The sequence below is a fragment of the Hydra vulgaris genome, chromosome 03 (genome assembly GCF_038396675.1).
Source record: "Hydra vulgaris chromosome 03, alternate assembly HydraT2T_AEP".
Lineage (NCBI taxonomy): Eukaryota > Metazoa > Cnidaria > Hydrozoa > Anthoathecata > Hydridae > Hydra > Hydra vulgaris.
Window position 1 is genome coordinate 34,277,278 of NC_088922.1, and position 14,184 is coordinate 34,291,461.

Consider the following 14,184-nt stretch of genomic DNA (forward strand, 5'->3'; position numbering starts at 1 on the left):
TTTTTTTTTTTAGTTAAGTTTTAGTTTACATTATTTACATGTCATGATTTACATGTAATATAAACACATAAACTTGGAATCTGGAGGAAGATCTTTTAGCCAGAACCATATAAAAATTACAATATAAATATAATATAAAATGATGCAAGTAGTTTCTGACACAACCCATATAGTAACAACCCAAAGCCTTTGAAATAATGAATGGTTAAAATAACATTTCAAAAATATTTCAATATATTGTCCGTTGAAAAAATAATATTCTTTAATTTGTTTTTAAAAACAGAAAAAGAGATAGATGAATCAAAATTAGGCTGGACAATTTTATTACAGAGATAAGGTGCTCGATAATCTATACAAAATTGATTAAACTTTGTTTGACAAAAGGATTCTTTTAAATAGTTTTTATTTCGCAAACTATATTTATTCTTTACTTTAAAGGTAAATAGATCTTTAAAAACCTGCAATAAAGGGTTGTTCATACAACAAAACGTAAAACATGAAGTATTATACAAGTTAAGTTCAAAAACCTTTAATACACTCATATCTTTGAATAAAGGTTTTGCATTTGAAAAACGATTTAAAAAATATATTATTCGCATTGCATGTGTCTGATGGCGGTAAAGACATTGCAATTTACTTTTACCTGTACTTCCCCAGGCAATGTTTTCATAGTTTATATAGCTATGAATAAATGAGTAGTATAGTTGTTTTAAATTATTTTTATTTAAATAATTTCTGGCCTTATAGAGGATTCCAATACTTTTTGCAACTTTTGTTGATATATAATCAATATTAGTTTTCCATGTCATATTTTCATCAAGATAAATACCTTGGAATTTTAAAACGGAATCTTTTTTTAATTCTACTTCATCAATATAAAGTTTAGGTAAATTATTAAATAAAGTTTGAGGTAAATCATTAGATAAAGTTTGAGGTAAATCATTAAATAAAGTTTGAGGTAAATCATTAGATAAAGTTTGAGATAAATCATTAGATAAAGTTTGAGGTAAATCATTAGATAAAGTTTGAGGTAAATCATTAGATAAAGTTTGAGGTAAATCATTAGGCAAAAAAGCGTTTTTTTGTTACGGAGTGCAAAAGGATACACTTTGTTTCATCAATATTTAAGGTTAGTTTGTTGCATTTAAACCAAGTAGAAATTTTTATAAGTTCTTTATTCGTATTTAAAAAAAGTTTGTTAATGTCTTTGTTTGATAAAAATAAATTGGTATCGTCTGCAAACATGATGCTCATAAGGTTCGAGGCCTTATTTAGATCTTATTTAGATTTATTTAGGCCTTATTTGATGAATACTAAAAAGAGAAGTGGACCAAGGATAGAACTCTGTGGAACACCACATTTTATTTCAATTATTGTTTTATTTTGAAAATCAATAGGAAGCAATTCTTCTCTGTGGTAGACGAATTACTTTCTATTTGACAAGTAGCTTTTATACCATTTGATCAATTTACCAGTTATTCCGTAGAACTCAAGTTTTTTAAGTAAGATATCATGATTGACTGTATCAAAAGCCTTTAATAAATCGACAAAAACACCAAGTGTATATTGTAATTTAGCAAAAAGATTTGAGACTTCACGTGTAAACTAAATAATGGCTTGTTCAGTTGAACTATTCTTTTTAAAGCCGAATTGATTTTTATATATTAAATTATTTAAAATCAGGTAGTTGTATGTCTTTTCAAAGATGATTTTTTCTAAAATTTTTGAAAACGTAGGAAAGATAGAATTAGGGCGACTGAAGTTGATTTTTCTCCGCCTTCATAAATCGGGTTAACTTTAGCAATTTTTAATAGGTCAGGGAAAACCCCTTGATGTTTTGAAAACTTTAAATAGAATATTTTTCAAACTTTCATAGCAATATATAATTATGTTCCCGTTTATTCCATCCATACCGGTTGCTTTATGTCTTTTTAGAGATTTGAAGGCTCTTTCAAACTCTTCAATTGATAAATCTAGGAATAAGTCATGGGGAGAAAGTAAATTATTAGAAGTTGTCAAAAAATCATTAAAGGAAATATTTGTAGAAGGAATCTTATCAGCCAGCCTACTTCCGATATCAGTAGAGTATTTATTAAATTTTTCCGCTATTTCATTTGGTTCATATACACATAAATTGTTTATTTTAATCATTTTCGGAAGGAAATTTGAACAGGTTTTCTGTTTCTCCGTTATTTCTTTCAATATTTTCCATATTTGTTTTGAGGCATTTTTATATTTAGTAATTAGATTAGACTAATAATTTTTTTTCAGGTTTTTACGAATTTATAATAACTTTGATTACGTGTAAATTAAACACAATTTTTTTTTTGCAAGAACATCTAATTGATCAAAAGTTTCATCTATAAGATAAAGAAAAAGTACTTTCTTAAATTTCTTAACGTTCATTCGACGTTTCCAACTCTTTAAAAATTGTTTTGGCTGCTTTAACAGAGTTTTTTTTATTAGCAGTTTGTTCCTTGAAATGCGTTTACAAAGAATTTAGTTTTATATGGTATTGAATAACAATTTTATTTGCAGGTATTTTGACATTTCTTTACGAAAATTCTCATTACAAAAGAGCAAGCTCCAATATATTAAAAAATTGCTATATATTGAGTAATATTCGTTTTACAACTTTCTTCAGTTATCAATTTTTTCATAGTGTTTAAATATTAAAAAAAAAAGTTTTTAGCTATATTTTTAAAAATATTTCTTTAAAATTTTTTTGGTATATCAAAATTATTTGTAAGCTTTTGAATGAGAACAACTTTATATCTTATTTAGTATGTATATAATACCTAGAAACTAATAATAATAATAATAACAATAATAATGATAATAATAATAATACCTAGAAACGATAATATACTAATTAAAGGTTTAACTTTTTAAAATAAATTAAAAAAACAAACAAAAAAAACTACAACTTTTCACTCTGAATTAAGATTTATAACAATAACACGATCTGCTTGTTTTGATTTTGCTCATTAATATTCTTATTAATAGATATAGAATATCTTATTAACAAATATAGAACAATAGATATTGAATATAGTTAGATTATTAGCATATATTGAAAACACTCCTGATATTTTCCAATATGTTTTCAATCTTTTATGTTTGTTTTTGCTGTTTTCTTTTTTTTTTTTTAAATAATGGTATAATAGTGTTAGTATCTAAAATGTTCATCCGATTTGTTTTTGAATTGGTTGATACTGACTGCGTCTATTGTTTCTTGTTTAAGATTGTTTCAGTCGTTTACCACTCTCTCGGTAAAAAAGTTGTGTCGTTTTATGCTTCGGGCTTAAAAATTTAGGAATAATATTTGATGAACATTTTAATTGGAAAAGTTTTATTACGCTAATTGAAAACAAAATTTCTAGAACTATAGGCTTAATGTATAAAACAAAACACATACTAAGTAAAAAGTGTTCAGTAGATTTATATTACTTTTTTATCCATACCTGCATAAGCTATTCTAATATTGCTTGGATAAGTACATGCCTTTCAGCATTGAAAATAATATTTATTAAACCAAAAGTGCTCTATCCATAACTTTAACTTACCTAAATCAACTCTTAAAACATCCGATAACTCAATTTCATATAGAGGGCCTCGTCTATGGAACATAGTTTTTGATGAAAATATGCAAAGTATAACCTCAATAAGTTGTTTTAAAAATATAATCAAACAGTATTTATTTGAAATATCAGACAAAAACATATTTTTGTAATTTTAAGTTTAAAAAAAAAAATCCTTGTAATATTTCTTTCTTTATATATTTATTCTGTTGTTGCACTTTATTATGTCTTATTGTATTTATGTATTAAATTGTTTATTATAACGAGTATTTGTAAATTTATTTAATGAAAAATTTGTAAAAATACTTTTACGCCTACTATAGGGGCTTGGTGACAAGACTTCTGTCTTCAACTCGCTCTTGTCGTTCTTATCTCTTATTTAAATGTTATTAATGAAATGTTATTGATGAAACTTGTAAAACAAGAACATTGTAAAATGTTTATAAATGACGAAATAAATAATAATAATAATAATAATAATAATAATAATAATAATAGATATACACAAGAAACAAAAAGATTCAATAACGTACAGTTTTTGGAGCCTTAAACCGTTTTACCTGTTAGAAAGCAACAAACAATAGATTTTTCTATTTTTTAACTTATTTAAAAAAAAAAAAAGAAAAAAAAAAAAATTTTATTTAAGGATTGTTTGCAGTGCCGTTATTACATTTAATTATTACATTTTTTATAATCATTATTTTAAATTTTTTAATGATTTATTGGTTGCTGTTGATTAGCATTTTTACTTTTGTTGTTTTACCGGCAAAACTTTGTAAAAATTACATATCTTCATTTTAAACCATCCTTGCTCTAAAATAAGGTTTAACCTGTTGTTGTTGCAGATAGATTACAGAATTATATTGCAAATGTATATAAAAAATTGTAGGTAAAGCTAATATTTATAGTGTATGTAATTGCACATTTGTCGTTGATTTATGATTATGTACATTTAGCGTTGTTTAAGTTACAAGTAGAAAGAACGTTGTATTTTTCACACTAAATTGGTGACAAGAGCGCGCAATATATGCAAACATATGCTCTAGTCCAATCAAAATCAGGTGACAGTTTTAGAATGAAGCTTTAGCTGAAGAATCTGTAAATTCATTTCCATAGCAGTTTTGAAAATTGTATTTAGGGTAATTGCAGTCTTAAAAATTGTATCTAGCGTGATAGCAGTCTTGAAAATTATATCTAGCGTTATTGGAATGTTAATTATGATCTTCTCCAAGACTTGGCGTTTCAGATTCGTCATCAGTAGATTCAATTTCAGTGCTTTGATTTTCATTAGGCACTTGTTAAATATCCTCCATAATGCATTGTTCATATTCCTTTGAGTTTTCGTCTTCCGAATGTAAGAAACCTTGAATATCTACTAAAAGCTTGAATTTCTTTTGATTATTTTGACAGAGCTGTTAAAATTAAACTTTGTTGCATTTCACACATTTTCTGAATTAGTTAAACATCTTCTTGTTCGAATACTTAAAGGGATTCTTAAATATCATTTTTAATTGTGGTATGATGTCTACTTTTAAAAAGCAATTAATCAGCGATATTTGCGACAAATTGTTCACAATATTTTGCAGAATCTAATAGATGTGCTAAAAAGTGACTCCAGCAGCTCTTTGTTTCACCTTGCGTTTAACAGTTGTTTAAAAAATTAATTAAAGTGTTGTAAAATGGAAATTTAGCTAAAGCCCTCACCTTATTATAAGTCCTCATTGCCGAAGTTGGATCAATCTGCAAACTTAAACGAAAACCTACTCTATTTGAATAGAATTGCATATTGATGCTTTTTATGAGAAAAAACTATTGCAAAAGTCACAAATACAAAGAATAAATTTAAATTAAAAGTATAAAAATTTATTATTAAATTACTTCTAATTATTGTTACTTCTATTTTTAAAATGTTAACGTTTTTATGGCGCATTTTTTTGTTTTTATTTAACGTTTTTATGGCGCAGATTTTTGATTTTAGATTTTTAGTTTGAAAAATTTTTGATTTTTGATTTTTAGTTCGAGATTTTTGATTTTTTGTTCCAGATTTTTGATTTTTTGTTCCAGATTTTTGATTTTTTGCTCCAGATTTTTGATTTTAGATTTTTTGTTTAATAACTTTTTGTTTGAGATATTTTTATAAAAGCTTTTATAAAAAGTTCCTTTTTTTTTATTTTACTAAAAGCTTTTTTTTTTTTTTTTAAAAAAAAAAAATACTCTTTAATTTATTGACCTAACAATGGTGTGTGGGGCGGAGGGGTGAGGCGATAAATTTAGAGGTTTTTTGTAGTTCTAGGTTCTAATCGCAGCAATTTTTTTTATAATCACTGTAATTTATAACTCAAAAGAACAATTCAAAGTAAATATTTAATTATTTTACAAGTTATACCACATCTTCAAGGTTTTAAAATCAATTAAAACTATAAGAATGGCTGCAATTTTGAAGATTAGAAATTTAGAAAGAAGTTGTCGATGATTCGAAGAATCGAAGAGAAAAAAGAACAAGAACTTCGCAAATAAAGATAATTAAAGATATTATTAAATAATAAATTTATATTGTAATATAGTAAACTAGTATTGTTCATTTTCTTAAGTTTTATGTATGTTAAAGTAATATGAAATTAACTCATAGAGATTCATTTGGGGCAAAATAGTAAGTTATTTCTTATTACCAGATTAATGATTTTAACACAGATTGGTTTTCAATATTAATTTTTATTTATCGAATTCGATTAATTCTGTATGAACTTTGTAGTTTATGTTATAATGTAAATATAAACTACTTTTGTTGGCCTCATTGGGATAGTATTATGACTTAACATTGGTTGACATGAACTTAAAATCATAAAACTGTCAACCTATTTAATGAAAGTTTTTAAATAAACAACTATAAAGTAATAAACTAAAATATAATTAAAGATGAAAGCTTCCCGTTGCTAATGATTTGTGATCTATGGTTGCTAATGATTTGTGATCTATGGTTGCTAATGATTGCTAGCGAGTTGCAAGTGAACAGCTAGTTATATATCGATTTTTAAGCAAATTTTTTTTTACATTATTGTTTCACTTTGACTTTTATGTCAATTTTAAAGTATTGGATTTAATATATCTAAAACAATAGTTTAACTTATATCATTGTGATTTTATTACGACATTTAACTATCTGTTTATCGCAGCCTTGTACCTACATATTAGTTAGCTACATATTCTAGCATTGTAGCTAGCAACAACTTAACGACAAATCTGTAGTTAGCTAATGACTTGATCGCATAACGACAAATTTCTAGTTAGTCGATGGCTACATATCGCAACTTATTATTACGATATATCAATAACTACATATCCTAGGTATCCCAGTCGGTATGCGCTGTCCGGGGACGTCCATCGCATGTCTTACGGATGTCTGGATGTCCCTCGGACGATGCGTGCCCACTGGGATATAGCTAACTAAAACATAGTGACAAATCTGTAGCTAGTCGATTGCTATCGACTAGTACTACCATTGTAGCTTTGTTGCTACCTACTACCTATTGTATATATATATATATATATATATATATATATATATATATATATATATATATATATATATATATATATATATATATATATATATATATATATATATATATATATACATTTTTGTTTTTGGATAAATAAAAATGTAACCAACCAAAAAATAATATGTAAAAAATAATTACAATATTATTGCAGTTAAGTTAAGTTTCAGTTCGAAATCTACCATTATAAAGTTAACGAAAAATAGACCAAAATAACATTTGCAAAATTCAAAATAAAAAGACTGTAAACACTATTTTGTGAAAAATTTAATTCTGATTAATAATATGCAAAAAATTTTAAGTTATTAATAATATTAATTAAAATAAATTGAATTAAACCAAAAAGTATTCGAAAATGCAAATTCCAGAAACAGATCAAGCTTTTGGCGTTTTATGAAAAAAATTTTATACAAATTTATGAAAAAGTGTTGTTTTTTTCAATACTTCAAAACTTTTTTATATATATTTATGGAAGAGTGTTGTTTTTTTCAATACAAATTAATGTTGCTAATATAGCTAGAAATAAAAAATGCTACGTCTATTCAAAAAGAAGCAAATGCCAAGAAATTAAAAGGGAAAATGTGTGTATATTTCTTTCTATTTTATATATGTTCGTAATTAAATCTGCGTTATGGTAATTACGGACGTATTGGTAATAACGGACAAAAAAAAGTTTGTCGATGTTAAAATACAAGCTATAATAATTTAAACAACTTTTTTTATATACCGTAAAATCGCTTAAATTCGGTCATTTAAGCTTTAAACATTTATTAATCACGCATAAATAAAAAATGTTTAATTTTTTTTCCTGAAACATACAGAAAATCATATTGATAATTGATATTGGAAAAATAAAAATTGAAAAATAAAAACTAGTACTCAATATTTAATTTAAAACGAAAACATCTACTTTGACCGAGCTACCTTTTAATACTATCTCATAAGTTCGGTTGCTATATAATACTAATAACGTATAGTATAATACTAATAACGTATAATATAATACTAATAACGTATCACAAACATAACGTCACAAATAATGAAAAATAATTTTTAAATGTTGTTTTATTGTAAATTTATGATATAAGTTCAGATAATACCAGTAACTAAGGAGGGCGTCGCCCGGGGCTCAAAAAAAAGGTCTTTTGAGGCATCAAAGAAACCAAGAAAGAGCACATAAAAAAAAGGCTTTTTTAAATATAAGTAGTAGTTTTATTAATTTTTATTTTAATTAACCAACTATCTTAATACTTTGGGCATTATCACATTTGCTACACCACTGGTTAATAAAATTAATAATATATTTTTCACTTAATTTAAAAAAGTTTTTTTAATGAACAAAAATACACTACTTTGCTTTAGATGAGTTTTGTATGTTTATTGGCAATTCTTGCACGTATCGTTGACCATAAAAAAACGGCAATATCCACACAACCAATCGTAACAGGATTCGCAACGCATTCATAAATGTCGTTGAGCTTTTATTTTATCTCCAAAAAAATTGTCACAAGCTTGATATTTATTAGAACTCAAAGAACCATTAGTTAATTTTGAAATTATGAACAAATTTTTTATTCAAATAAAATACCATGGTGTGTAGCCATTGAAAAATGTCAAAATCTACCGGTAAGTTTACAGGTAAAGTTGCCCGTAAATTTTACATTTACAACACTTATAAACGTTTCACAATATTACTGCTAATTGTCTCCTTCGTTATTTATCCGTGAATGACCGAAGTTAGAGTATTTCAAAATTTCACTAATCTTTATAAAAAAAAATAATTTTCAAAAATTAATAATTTTTATTTGTAAATATAATTAATTTGGTGATTCTTAATAATACTAAGATTAAATATGATCATTTATTTTAATAACTTGTTTATTTTAGATTTTAATAGTATGCATTTTTTCAAATTTTTGTTTTGCTAAAGAATTATTTCAGCAGGTTGCATATAAATATGCGTAAATATACTTAATTTTGTGAGTTTTAATAACGCTAAGATTAAATTTGATCATTTATTTTAATATTTTGCTTATTTTAGATTTTAATAGTATGCATTTTTTCAATTTTTTGTTTTGCTAAAGAATTATTTCAGCAGGTTGCATATAAACATTATTTTTTTATAGATTCATATTTACAAACTAATTACAAATATTATTTGAGAAAAAAAGTTTATAAAATTTGAGTTTTGCATGCTTTTTTTATATTTTTTCTTAAATGACCGATGTTACATGGTGACCGAACTTTGGCGATTTTACGGTATTGATTCTCTTTTCGTAAAGTTTATTGAGAAAAAGAGCTTAATACTCGCTCTAATAAAAAATTTATTCAGTTTTTAGTGAAATGTTTTTGTATTTTAACAATTTCTACGGTTAATGCATTCGTTTTAAAAAAAGTAAAGTTTATTTTTTATTTTTCACTTTTAATAAGTTTTCACTTCCAAGATAAGTAATTTATTCAACTTGAAATTTGTGTGAAATTTTTTTAATATTTAATGTTTTTAGATGAAAATAAGATATATCAATTATCAAAGATAAGATATATCAATTATCATTTTAGATGAAATTAAGATATATCAATTATCAAAGCTGAATTTATTCAGCTTTGATAATTGATATATCTTATTCAATTATCAAATGAAAATTTTAACTGCGATTGATTGTACATAAATTTAGTATCTAATGAATACAAAATAAGTTAAAAAAGTTTTTAGTTGTGCAAATAAAATAAAATTAAATTAATTTCATTCAATTTTTTAAGCATATTTTAAACAGAAGCAATTTAAAAAGTAACTATATCCCTTTTTTAAATTCGAAGACATTAAGTTAAATAGGTAACTCTCTAATAAGCATAACAGTATTTTTAAACAAAACGTTGGTATTTGATAGGTATTTAAATCTTAAAAACATGCAATCGGTACAAATAATGAATCAAGATCTTTTATCGTACCATTATAATCCCATATTGTACCTATATCTTGATTTTATAAATAATATATTAATTTACAGTACGTTTTGAATGATTTTTGTATAGACTTTTTTCTGTGCCAAGCAATGCAAAAAAGTTTTGAATTTAATAAACTATGAAACTGTGAAATCTTTCCTGTAATAATATTAATACGTAATAAGGTATAACAATCATCAATAAGGTATTAAGGTATTAAATAACTTTTATATTATGTAACATACAGTGGTAGCTAGAATTTAGGTAGGAAAATGATGGATATTACTGCACATTATATTAATAATAAAAAACAGAAAATCTTTATTCTTGAAAAAAGTTACAAATATTCAAAATTCAAAATGGCAGCCTTGGTACAATTTAAGGCCTTAAGCGAAGTACAAATTACGCGACTAAATTCACTTTGACTTTATAACGAAATTAAACAACAAATGCAACTGTATCTTAATTTCTTGGGAGTTATTGTGAATTCAAATAAATAGTACTCTCACATAAATATGATAAAAAAGACATATATTTAACATGTTTAAAGTAATAATCTAAACATTGAACACTCTAAATAAGAAAACTTTGGCATCATACCAACTCGAGATAACTGTTGCCAGAATCTTGTTTCATCTCACAAAAAAACAATTAATTCATTAGTTCAACATAGCAAAGTTAAAATTTTAGTCAAAGAATATTTTTAGGGTTGTAAAAATAACTAGATACAGCAAAAGTATCATTTAGGCACCGGTATAATATCGGCAACCTTACCCTACATTTTTTTTTTATATTATTAAATTTTTATCATTATATATATTTCGCCGTTAAGAATAACCACAATTACAAAATACATAAATAAAAAATTAATTTGTAATAAGCATGTTTTTCTTTCCAGAGAAGTTTACTTAGTTTTTGTAAGGTTGGCGCTGCACCAAGCAATGTTTGCATAATTTATGTAACAACCAATAAATGAAAAGCATATATATTTTAAGCAAGACTGGTTTAAGAACTGTTTAGCTTTGTACAATACTTTTAAATTTTTATACCAATACTTTTAAAATTTTTATTCTCAATTACATTTATATGTCCTCTCCGTGTAATAATTTCGTTAAGATTTATACTTAAAAACTAGTACAATATTTTCCTTTTTATTATGCTATTATCAATAAAAAGAATTGGGTGCATAAACAGAATATATTCTTTTTTGTAAGCATGATGGAATAATGTGTACTAAATTTTATTATCATTTAGGGAATGGTTTGATGGACTTAAACCATTGAGTTAGTTTATCAAGTTCTTCGTTTACTGTTAAAAACAAAGTTTTAATATCTTCATTATAATAGAACGAGTTAGTGTCATTGGCGAATAAAGCTGAGTTTGAAAAATTTGAAAAAATTCATTAACATAACTTAGAAACAAAAGAGGTTCCAGAACTGATCTCTGGGGAACTCCGCCTGCGATAGTCATATTATTAGAAAGAATAGTCTATTACACATAATTCGTTCTAGAATTAAATATATATATATATATATATATATATATATATATATATATATATATATATATATATATATAAAAATATATATATATGTATATATATATATATATATATATATATATATATATATATATATATATATATATATATATATATATATATATATATATATATATATATATATATATATATATATATATATATATATATATATATATATATATATATATATATATATATGTATATATATGTGAGAACTGAGATCGGTCGTTAATTAGTAACGTCGTAAACATCACCTGATTTTGAAATTGCACAAATTTTGCAATTTTCAGTTTTTCTGGGAAAACTTACTTTCTGAAAGATAAATTAAAGTTTAACAAATAAGGGGTTAGTATATTGGTATATGTTTTATTGAATTGATACTAACGTTATCACTTATATTGTCAACTACGGTATTTTATTACGGTTTAATCAAAGAGACTGCATTTAACAATTCTTTTTCGGTAAGTTTATCATTTGACACAATATTAGTATTATTAGTCTATGTAAGTATTAAAGTTGATTTGAGAATATTGATAAAAAAACTCATTATATATTTAGCTAATAATTTTTTTTATAACATAGTTACAAACTATTATAGTTACTATTCAAACTCATTTTTTCACAAAAATGTAAAAGTGGAGGTTTTCCAATAAATAAAAAATAAAAAGTCAAGATTAATAAACAAGATTAATTTGACTTACAATATTTTTATTTCAGAATTTCTCAAACTTATTAGACTAATAATTAAAACGAAATAAAAGTATTTAACTGAAGAGTCGTTTTAAATTTCTTTGAAAAGTTTGTTTTTCAAATAAATTTAATACCTTTTTTTTTGGTGTCGTTTTAATTTTTGAGTTCTTTTTCTGTTTTATTGATTACATCAATCCGAATGAATTAATGGAATGACCAAACTTCTTTAAAGTCTGCCCTGCAGCTGCCTTACCTTTAAGTTTTTTCTGTCGCCAATCCGGCTTTTAGATTTTTATCAATTCATTTAATTTTTTATTATGAATATCTTGCTTGATCGTTAAATTTTCTTCCATATTTTTATTTATATTTTTTAAGATTTTCATTCATTCTCATATTATTTTGAAATCAGCTCTTAATTTTTTCTCTTTCTTACTTGCTTCATTCAATAATGCAACAATTCTGTCATTTGCTGATTTTAGGTTTCCATTTATAGTGTTTTAAAATATAATTCTGTCGATTATGAAACATTTTCTGAAAGATTTCACAAACTATATTTATTAAAATAATTGGTTCTTCTTTTTTGATATTAACGTCGCTTTTATTCTAAAGATTAATAATATTTTTCTAATCCTTATCTTACATGCAATCAAGGCCGTCTCCAAGAGATTTTAAATGAAGAATGGCGGAGGGTGATTATTTATCTGTTTTTTGCCAACTAACGACCAAAAAACGTCGCAAAAAGAAGGGTTTTAGTTTACTAACGTTTGACGAATGCCTCCAAAAAGCTTAAAAGGTCTAAACTTGCCTACTGTAGATTTAAATTGCTGGCTAATTTTTGAACAAAGTTTTCATAGGGGTTTAAACATCCCCTACGCCCACTCACCTAGGTACGGCCCTAATTGACATACTCTTAACTTTAAAATTTTAATATTCAGTATTCTGAAGACCAAAAATAAAAGTTTTAATATGGATGTATTTATTATAACATCTTAACACTAATAAACCTTGAAATTTTAAACAGTTTAGCTGTTTTTTATTTTATTCCTATTTTTAAAAATGTACAAGTATGCCGTCATAGCAACCAACTGCTCCTACGATGGCGTAGAGAGACTAGAACTAGCTACTATCAGATGTAAGTTGACAATTTTGCTTAATTTTAGAGCTTTCTATCAAAAACGCTAGAAATCAAGCGAAACCTTCTTAATTCAACATGCGCATAAAAGATATTTTTTGGACAAAAAAACACTTTTGAAACATTGCTTCAATTTTTCTTTACTAAGAAATTATTTAATCTATTAAAAATAAACTATAAACTATAAACAATATTGCAACATAATCAACTTGTCAATAATAATTAAATAAGTATTTCAATTAATGTACAAAATCTGTAGATGAAATGGAAAACAATTTCATTTCTGTACGACTGATAATAACATAATAACTTTAAATATATAAAGTGATTAAAATTACATTACTATACCTCAAAATTGATGTTTTGTTATTTATAAAAACAATGTTTGTGTAAAAGGTATGTATTTTTCATCAAAAGCCAATATACAAATGTCTAATCACTTTTTCACTGTTTTTTTCGTTTTTAAGCTAGCCGACAACTAGCCATTATAACATGTCGGAAAATTATCGACTTGCCATTTAAATTATTGGCTGGCCATTTAAAGCAGCTTTCAATTATGATTCACTAAATATTCGATGAGCAAAACTCCAATAAACCGCTAAAAAATGTCCATATAGGTATATGGAAAATCTACTAAAACAATGTTTGCTAGATAGTGTCCAAGTAAGCATTGTTTTAGTGGATTTGCAGTAGACCTATATAGGTATTTTTAAGCGATTTATTGGAGATTTGCTCATC